The following is a 9,824-nucleotide window of genomic DNA, read 5'->3' as shown; positions in this document are numbered from 1 at the left end:
TCAGACTGAGCGTGACAAATGGGCTGGGCTGATAAAGTGTAAACAGGCCAACGAGATCTTGTAGGCCCAAGATAACTTAAGTGGGTTAGTGAGGTAGATTAGATGTTTGTGGGCCTTTTTGAAGATCTTTGGGAGCTTGAGGAGGGAGAAATTCAAAACTAACCAAATTTACAAGTGGTCATTTAAAAATAGTTATAATTTCAAAAGTAATCGAAATTTAGCCATTTTTCATGTAAAGATAAATCTGAACGAAAACATTGTTCAAAATCCGGAAAAATACTCCAGTATAATATACCGGTGCTCCAATCTCCAGTATGTTATACTAGAACTTTCCGCGTGTTGGAGAAATTCATGCACAGGTGCACCGGTCTCTAGTATATTATGCTGGAACTTTTCGTGTTGCAGTAAAATAGTGGCTATTTTTCAATAACTTTGCAAACGCTGGCTCTTTTTGAATAACCAGTCCGAAAATTGGCTAATCCGTGCTATTTTAACCTAGAGGAGGAGGAGAGACCCATTGTGTATATATGGTAGTGCGAAAATAACATTGTATAGCCGCTATCAAAATAATTGCCGAACTTTTTCTTATAGTTTTCCAATCAATCACTTGGCACCCCCTCTAGGCCTCTAACTTAACAAATTCAATTTGACTTTCTCTTCTAATATGAAAAATGTCAGCTACATTTTTATTAAGCAAATCAAGGTCAGCTACCCATAAATCCCAAATAAATTGGAATATTACTAGATGAATCCTTTATATAGTTCATGCTTTTATTTTCCTTTAAAAATTCATAACTATCTCCAGGTTAGTTGTTGTAATTATTAGCAGAAAAATGTTCAAATTCACCCCTAAAGTATTCGACTTGTCTTATATTTATCTTTTGATTCATAAATACTTTGCACCTGTACTTTTAAATTCGTCTCATATTTGCCCCTTTATTTAATGAATGTTCAGACGGGCTCTAACATTTGTAATTATGAAATAAAAATTAAATTTATTAGTCGCTTCTTGGGTCGGCTATTAGAGTTTATTTATATTTTTAATTATAATAGCAAAGTAGTCATTGGTCCAATTAAATTAATAATTTTTCCCCCAATTAATATATGAAATATTCCAGCAATCGGTATTGTAGTTTGAAACTTTGACAAGTATAACTGTCACGACCCAAACTGAAGGGCCATGACTAGCACCCGACCACACTTGCCGAGCACCAACGTACATTTCATCTAACCTTCATTATTATCTTTTAAGGCTGACGAGATCAATATAAATGGTAGACCTAGATCATGGACAACCAGCAATAAAATATGATGGCATGCATATACATAGCAGGGGATGACCAGACAATCAAGAAACTACATATAAGGTATGAGCTACCACGCTACTATGAAAGACTATACAACAAAAACTAGCCGACAAGGCATACCAAACTATACATGAGCCGACACCTGTCTATGAGCCTCTAAAAGAACATAAGTGTTGCAACATAGCCGGAACAGGGCCCCGACATACCCATAATGTCTATAACAAAAATTGCATACCAAGACCAAGGCAAGTCCGGAGAAGGGATCTCGCCAATCACCGCTGATCTACTGTGGTGGGGGAGCTGTACCTGCCTGTCTATCAGGACCTGCAGCACGACATGCAGCGTCCACAAATAAAAGGACGTCAGTACGAATAAAGTACTGAGTATGTAAGGCAAAGAACCATAAATACGATCAGTAATGTAAGCAAGGATAGAGAATATACAACCTGTAACATCTTAGTACCTCTGAGGGCTACTTACATGAAATGCATGATACATATGTATAAATACATAAACCTTTAAAGCATTCGCCTCTGTGGGCATCATCATCATCATATCGTACCCGGCCATAATAGGCTCGGTAGAATCGTACCCGGCCACGTGGAGCTCGGTAAAACCCAACTGATCAGTGGTTGCACAATAGGTGCCGTACCCGGCCAACTATAGCGTGGCTCGGTAGAGTAAAATAGATACATATATATAATGCATGCTCGACTCATGGAATCACATTCTAAACCTTTCGGAGTGACGTAAGGTCGGTATCCTCTGTACACGTTATTAGGACTAAGTCTTCACTATGAACCTTATAAGATTCAGGAAGTATGAACAACATTGATAACATAAGAATAAGAGAAGCAACATTAACATCAATCGTTCCATAAGAGGGAAAACAATGTAAGTACTGCTAGCTTCTAAGAGTAGAGTATCTTTGGAAGCTCGTTCATTACATTATGTACAATCGGAGTCGTGCAAAAGAAGGAAAGGGATAGTCTCACATACCTTGTATATACTGCCCCAATCTCAAGCTATGCAATTGTCAAAACTCCTTAGTCTACAATAAGAGAAACGATACTATCGTTATCATTTAAGCGTCATAACTATTATGTATCGACCACAACCTATTTTACGATGAAACGGACAACACCTCCCCTATATATATGACCTCACACCATTCAAAACAATCACCAAACAGCCCAAACATCATCAATAATAAACATATTGAGCCTCCCGAAATAGTCCACACACAGCCTAATCACTCCATACATACGACGACCACCGTAGTCGTGTCAAACAACCTGGAAATGTTACGAATAACTATCAGCCCATAAACCTACATATATATGGTGTTTCTCCACACCCTTCCTCCTCCAAAACTCCACAAGATAGTAGTAAAATACGCAGCCCAACAACAACGCAAAACAGTCCACAAAACAATAACACTACTACCAAACCTTTCGATATATATCTCACAAGTTCTAGCTTCAATGGCTTAGCCGCAACTTGGATAATCTTAAATACATATAGAGTAAGAGGTTCCTTACCTTTATACAGAAAGAACAACTCCAATTTGACCTTAAATTTCCAAGAAATATCCCTCCAATGCTGCCACAACAACAAAAAAATGAAACTAGCGATCAATTAGTGTTTTTCGGCACTAGAATCACTTTAGAAGGCTTGAAATCACCTAGGATTAATATTAAGAACATTAGGGAGTATTTACAGAACATATACCCTTTAAAACAACCTCCCACACGAGTTGGAACGACACAAAAATGAGCAACAACAAGAAGAACAAGAGACTTACTAGCGCCACGGAATTCCCGACACTTGATTTGTGTTGTTTGCCCTTTTTTTGGGTCTTGAATCTTGAGAGAACCTTGAGAGGATGTTCCTAGGGTTCTAAGTTCTGAAAATAGTGAAAAGAAATGACTAAAAACGGGTTGTGGTCATCCTATATAAGTCCAAATATCTTAAACCGACTTAGTGGGCCCCATAGAGAGGTGCTTGGCGCAGTCTCGCGAAAACGCGAATATCTCTCTACTCCGAGATCGTATCGATGAACGGTTTAATGAGTTGGAAACTAGACTCATAGATCTTTAATTTTGTGGGTAGATCACCCCGTAATTCCTTGTAAATTATGATAAAAGATTAGAAACATTTGACCTAATGTTTAAGTAAAATTATGAACCTAAGTTGCGACAACTTTTGTCGACTTTTGTTTCATAACTCGTTTGACTTCAAGACTTATGATACGGATATTATATGATTAAAATACCTTAATAAATGACCTCTTGAGTGTATTAAGCACCGCTAGATTACCTGAAAATACGAGTTACAACATCCTTGATTCGTTTAACTTCTAATATTGGTTAATCACCCTTATACACTCTTGTATCACTTAAGACCAATAGGATTGACTTCTTATCATCTCAAAGATAATTCCTTCTTGGATTTATGTTAACTAATATATGGCATGAACTAACACATGTGGATATGGGTTGTAACACCCTCCCCCCCTTAGGAACATTCGTCCTCGAATGTAAGGGTTTAGGGGGAGTTTAAATCACCGTGGATTCCAATGGAAATTTCCGATCAATTTTCCCCTATAAAATGGTCACTAGCAAAACTTGCATGTAATTAAGCCCAACATATGGCTTCACAAGGCTACACAAAGCATTATGCGTATTTACATTATCTACATATCACCATTTTGTATTAAGGAGGAGTATTCTCAAATTATTGCTTACCTCATAAAGCCGTTTCTTCTTCCAATGTATCCTGTCTTCCACCAGCATCCTTGTTATCTTCATTCTGGAATAAGTAAGGGTATTTAGACTTCATCTCCTCTTCTGCTTCCCATGTCATTTCTTCCATATTTTTGTTCCTCCACAATACTTTGACGGAAGCTACATCTTTTGTTCTCAGCTTGCGGACTTGCCGATCTAATATCGCCACTGGCACTTCTTCATATGATAGGTCCTCTGTAACTTGTACATCTTTGATAGGGATGACTCGAGAAGGGTCTCCAATACATTTTCTCAACATAGATACATGGAATACCGGGTGGACAAATTCCAATTCGGATGGCAATTCTAACTCATAAGCAACCTGTCCAATCCGTCGAAGAATTTTATACGGCCCGATATACCTTGGACTCAGCTTACCTTTCTTCCCAAAACGCATAATACCCTTCATTGGTGAGATCCTCAGGAAAACCCAATCACCAACCTCAAACTCTAGATCACGACGTCGGACATCAGAATAAGATTTTTGCCTGCTTTGTGCCGTCCTCAATCGCTCCTGTATCACTTTCACCTTCTCAATAGCTTGGTGAATCAAATCTGGCCCATATAATTCTGTTTCACCGACTTCGAACCATCCAACTGGTGATCTACATCTCCTCCCGTATAGTGCCTCGTATGGGGCCATTTTAATACTGGAATGGTAGCTATTGTTATAGGCGAATTCTATGAGTGGAAGATGATCATCCCAATTCCCCTTAAAATCTAGAACACATGCTCGTAGCATATCTTCCAGTGTCTGAATGGTACGTTCAGCCTGTCCGTCAGTCTGCGGATGAAATGCAGTGCTGAGATTTACTTGTGTGCCTAAACCCTTCTGGAAAGACCTCCAAAAGTTAGCCGTAAATTGAGCTCCTCGGTCTGATATAATAGATATGGGCACACCATGAAGCCTAACAATCTCCTTGATATACAACTTCGCATAATCTTCAGCCGTGTAAGTTGTCTTCACTGGCAGAAAATGGGCACATTTTGTAAGTCGATCAATTATCACCCAGATGGAGTCAAACTTATGATAAGAGCGAGGTAATCCAATAATGAAGTCCATATTAATCACCTCCCACTTCCAGGTCGGAATCTCTATATTTTGAAGCAATCCACCGGGTTTCTGATGTTCTATCTTTACTTGTTGACAATTGGGACACTGGGCCACAAATTCTGCAATAGACTTCTTCATATTATCCCACCAATACTGCTCCTTGACATCATGATACATCTTTGTCGAGCCGGGATGGATGGAATATCGGGATTGATGAATCTCATTCATAATCTTCTCTCGCAACCCTGCCACATTAGGCACACACAATCGGCTCTGGTATCTCAGTGCCCCATCTTTTCCGATCCCAAAAGCCATACTTTTACACTGTTGAATGCTTTCTCTTAATCGTACTAAGATAGGATCTTCATATTGTCGTGCTTTTACCTCGGCTACCAAAGATGATTCTGATGTATTCTGTACAGTAACACCTCCGTCATCAGAGTCTAACAATCTGATTCTCATATTGGCTAGCTGATGAAGCTCTTTAATCAACCCCCATCTACCCGCCTCAATATGTACTAAGCTTCCCATTGATTTACGGCTGAGAGCATCTGCCACAACATTGGCTTTACCGGGATGATACAATATCTCGACGTCGTAGTCTTTCAATAATTCAAGCCACCTACGCTGCCTCAAATTCAACTCTTTCTGCTTGAAGATGTATTGTAAACTCTTGTGATCTGTGTAGATGTCAACATGGACGCCGTATAAGTAGTGCCGCCATATCTTCAAAGCATATATTACTGCAGCCAATTCCAAATCATGGGTTGGATAATTCTTTTCATGCTTCTTCAATTGTCTTGATGCATAAGCAATCACATTCCCACGCTGCATCAATACGCACCCCAAACCTATACCTGAGGCATCACAATATACCACATAATCTTCTGTTCCTTCAGGAAGAGTGAGCACTGGTGCAGATGTCAATCGATTCTTCAGCTCCTGAAAACTACGTTCACAAGTGTCAGACCACTGGAATTTGGTAGCTTTTTGTGTTAACTTAGTCAATGGTGATGATATAGAGGAAAATCCTTCTACAAACCGCCTATAATATCCTGCTAGTCCTAGGAAGCTGCGGACTTCTGATGGTGTTGTAGGTCTCGGCCAATTCTTTACTGCATCGATCTTCTGAGTGTCGACACTAATACCCTCATCAGATATCACATGGCCAAGGAATGCTACTGAGTTCAGCCAGAATTCACATTTGGAGAGCTTAGCATATAACTTATGATCCTGAAGCGTCTGTAATACTATCCGCAAGTGGCCCGCGTGTTCCGCCTCCGAACGAGAATACACTAGAATGTCATCAATGAATACAATCACGAACACATCAAGATAGGGCCTGAATATAGTATTCATGAGATCCATAAAAGCTGCTGGGGCATTTGTTAGCCCGAACGACATCACCAAGAACTCAAAGTGCCCATATCTTGTCCGGAAGGCCGTCTTTGGAATATCTTTCTCCCTAACCCTTACCTGATGATACCCTGAACGTAAATCAATCTTGGAGAAATACTTGGCACCCTGGAGTTGGTCAAACAGGTCATCAATTCTTGGAAGTGGATACTTGTTCTTTATAGTAGACTTATTCAACTGTCGATAGTCGATACACATCCGTAACGACCCGTCTTTCTTCCGCACGAATAGGACTGGTGCACCCCAAGGTGAAGTGCTAGGCCTAATAAAGCCCTTATCCAGCAAGTCCTTCAACTGCAACTGTACTCTCGTACACTCATATTACCTTGTCTAAGGTTCAAGAACTTATCAGCTCTAGCTCGTCGTATCTCAACTGGCAAGTAGTGACGAAGAAAGGCCTCAGAAAATTCCTTCCACACAGCTGGAGGAGGGTTCGGACCCCTGGATCTCTCCCAACTATCATACTAGAGAACCGCTAAATCCCGTAGCCGATAAGAAGCCAACTCTACTATCTCTGTATCACTAACATGCATAACACGAAGTGTACGATGAACCTGGTCAATAAACGTCTGTGGGTCCTCCTTGGGGTCTGATCCGGTAAACACTGGAGGGTCTAAATTAATAAAATCACGAACTCTTGTACTAACTGGTTTCTCAGCAGCACCTGTATTCTGCCTCTGAGCCTGAGCAGCTACCAAGCTAGTCAATAACTGCAAAGCACTCCGCATATCCTGGTCTGGAGTGTCAGACGAAGGAACTGGAGGCGCTGGGTGCCTTCTAATATCCTCTGGAGGAGATGGAGTAGATGAGGTATGAGAGGGCATCTCACTTTGAGCCTCACTTTGTCCTGCTCTGACTTGGGGCACCTGACTGGTACCCTCTCCCGCTGCTGTATCAAGCCGCCTACTAATCGTTTGCTTCCTAGTCGAAGGCATCACTGAAAAAAAACAAGGTGAATATTAGAGACAAACACTTACGACTCAACTCTACGCACGATCTAGATTCAGGAAGAAGGTAACAACCCTAGATGTCATGTAGCCTCCTGATTATAAATGTGGCGCGCTACACATCCATAATCAAGACTCTACTAGACACGGCTCATAGACAACCCCTAGGACAGACTTGCTCTGATACCAAGTTTGTCACGACCCAAACTGAAGGGCCATGACTAGCACCCGACCACACTTGCCGAGCACCAACGTACATTTCATCTAACCTTCATTATTATCTTTTAAGGCTGACGAGATCAATATAAATGGTAGACCTAGATCATGGACAACCAGCAATAAAATATGATGGCATGCATATACATAGCAGGGGATGACCAGACAATCAAGAAACTACATATAAGGTATGAGCTACCACGCTACTATGAAAGACTATACAACAAAAACTAGCCGACAAGGCATACCAAACTATACATGAGCCGACACCTGTCTATGAGCCTCTAAAAGAACATAAGTGTTGCAACATAGCCGGAACAGGGCCCCGACATACCCATAATGTCTATAACAAAAATTGCATACCAAGACCAAGGCAAGTCCGGAGAAGGGATCTCGCCAATCACCGCTGATCTACTGTGGTGGGGGAGCTGTACCTGCCTGTCTATCAGGACCTGCAGCACGACATGCAGCGTCCACAAATAAAAGGACGTCAGTACGAATAAAGTACTGAGTATGTAAGGCAAAGAACCATAAATACGATCAGTAATGTAAGCAAGGATAGAGAATATACAACCTGTAACATCTTAGTACCTCTGAGGGCTACTTACATGAAATGCATGATACATATGTATAAATACATAAACCTTTAAAGCATTCGCCTCTGTGGGCATCATCATCATCATATCGTACCCGGCCATAATAGGCTCGGTAGAATCGTACCCGGCCACGTGGAGCTCGGTAAAACCCAACTGATCAGTGGTTGCACAATAGGTGCCGTACCCGGCCAACTATAGCGTGGCTCGGTAGAGTAAAATAGATACATATATATAATGCATGCTCGACTCATGGAATCACATTCTAAACCTTTCGGAGTGACGTAAGGTCGGTATCCTCTGTACACGTTATTAGGACTAAGTCTTCACTATGAACCTTATAAGATTCAGGAAGTATGAACAACATTGATAACATAAGAATAAGAGAAGCAACATTAACATCAATCGTTCCATAAGAGGGAAAACAATGTAAGTACTGCTAGCTTCTAAGAGTAGAGTATCTTTGGAAGCTCGTTCATTACATTATGTACAATCGGAGTCGTGCAAAAGAAGGAAAGGGATAGTCTCACATACCTTGTATATACTGCCCCAATCTCAAGCTATGCAATTGTCAAAACTCCTTAGTCTACAATAAGAGAAACGATACTATCGTTATCATTTAAGCGTCATAACTATTATGTATCGACCACAACCTATTTTACGATGAAACGGACAGCACCTCCCCTATATATATGACCTCACACCATTCAAAACAATCACCAAACAGCCCAAACATCATCAATAATAAACATATTGAGCCTCCCGAAATAGTCCACACACAGCCTAATCACTCCATACATACGACGACCACCGTAGTCGTGTCAAACAACCTGGAAATGTTACGAATAACTATCAGCCCATAAACCTACATATATATGGTGTTTCTCCACACCCTTCCTCCTCCAAAACTCCACAAGATAGTAGTAAAATACGCAGCCCAACAACAACGCAAAACAGTCCACAAAACAATAACACTACTACCAAACCTTTCGATATATATCTCACAAGTTCTAGCTTCAATGGCTTAGCCGCAACTTGGATAATCTTAAATACATATAGAGTAAGAGGTTCCTTACCTTTATACAGAAAGAACAACTCCAATTTGACCTTAAATTTCCAAGAAATATCCCTCCAATGCTGCCACAACAACAAAAAAATGAAACTAGCGATCAATTAGTGTTTTTCGGCACTAGAATCACTTTAGAAGGCTTGAAATCACCTAGGATTAATATTAAGAACATTAGGGAGTATTTACAGAACATATACCCTTTAAAACAACCTCCCACACGAGTTGGAACGACACAAAAATGAGCAACAACAAGAAGAACAAGAGACTTACTAGCGCCACGGAATTCCCGACACTTGATTTGTGTTGTTTGCCCTTTTTTTGGGTCTTGAATCTTGAGAGAACCTTGAGAGGATGTTCCTAGGGTTCTAAGTTCTGAAAATAGTGAAAAGAAATGACTAAAAACGGGTTGTGGTCATCCTATATAAGTCCAAATATC

The 9,824-nt window shown here is 40.5% G+C and overlaps 1 long non-coding RNA gene across 1 annotated transcript; it reads right to left on the bottom strand.

The window, feature by feature from the left end:
* Positions 1-7,297: 7,297 nt before the first annotated feature.
* LOC138886384 (uncharacterized) lies at positions 7,298-9,444 on the bottom strand. Its single transcript, XR_011405098.1, has 4 exons — positions 9,396-9,444; positions 8,854-8,905; positions 8,090-8,178; positions 7,298-7,500 (listed from the first exon to the last, which is right to left on the bottom strand). It is a non-coding gene; the product is annotated as an uncharacterized lncRNA (long non-coding RNA).
* Positions 9,445-9,824: the final 380 nt, after the last annotated feature.

Source organism: Nicotiana sylvestris, chromosome 2, assembly GCF_000393655.2.
Source record: "Nicotiana sylvestris chromosome 2, ASM39365v2, whole genome shotgun sequence".
Lineage (NCBI taxonomy): Eukaryota > Viridiplantae > Streptophyta > Magnoliopsida > Solanales > Solanaceae > Nicotiana > Nicotiana sylvestris.
Note: the sequence above shows the minus strand (reverse complement) of the source record. Positions and strands in the feature narration are given on the sequence as shown.